A 797-nucleotide genomic window follows, 5' to 3' on the forward strand; every position below is an offset into this window, starting at 1 on the left:
ATTGATGCTGTCCTGTGTTTTTTTTTTCCTTCCACACTTAAGCTCTGCTTGTTACTGCCCCATAGCGGAGCGCAAGTGAAACGGACTACCGGAGATTTGCACTGTTTTTCTGTTAGTGTGTATAATCAAAATATGACTCAGTTTGGCCAGTTAGAAAAATATGATAATAGAAAAGTATTCTTTTCCTCTCACTTTTTTTTCTTGATTTAATTACCGACTTCACGTACTTACACTGTGTCCCGTTGCACGATGTAATATTGCGAAACTATGATTTTGTGGCAGTGTTTTGTAAAGGAATTTTCCGTTTAATCATCGTCTTAGTATAAAGCTATATGGTTGTTCTGGTATCAGTGGACGTACATTATGTATTTTTTCTTCTCTTGAGCACCATGGTCATGACATGAAGCTCAGTCATTGATTACTCGCAAATGTTAGTAGTCATCCGCTGTTTATCTTGAAGATGTAAAAGTAGTGCGCGTACATCTCCTCGTTAGTATAGTGGTGAGTATCCCCGCCTGTCACGCGGGAGACCGGGGTTCGATTCCCCGACGGGGAGAGTCTGCATCTTTTTGCCTCGGTCTCAAAAGGCACCAAGCTAGAACCGGCCCCGTGTTAGTGGAAACGGGGCTTGTGACTTGTACTCATGCATAATATTCTGCGGGTCGCTCAGCAGCGCAGCATATGAAACTAGACTCGGATTGTAAGTGTGTGGTTTTGATAATTGATGTATGGATGGATGGATCCTTAATAAGAGATATAAACAATAAGGTCCAGTCGCCAACTAATCATGTAAAATA

At 41.5% G+C, this 797-nt stretch overlaps 1 non-coding gene across 1 annotated transcript; it reads left to right on the forward strand.

The window, feature by feature from the left end:
• The first annotated feature begins 484 nt into the window (after positions 1-484).
• Positions 485-556, forward strand: trnad-guc (transfer RNA aspartic acid (anticodon GUC)). The gene has a single exon. It is a non-coding gene; the product is annotated as a tRNA-Asp (tRNA).
• The last annotated feature ends 241 nt before the right edge of the window (positions 557-797 follow it).

The sequence above is a fragment of the Brienomyrus brachyistius genome, unplaced genomic scaffold, assembly GCF_023856365.1.
Source record: "Brienomyrus brachyistius isolate T26 unplaced genomic scaffold, BBRACH_0.4 scaffold983, whole genome shotgun sequence".
NCBI classification, from domain to species: Eukaryota; Metazoa; Chordata; class Actinopteri; order Osteoglossiformes; family Mormyridae; genus Brienomyrus; species Brienomyrus brachyistius.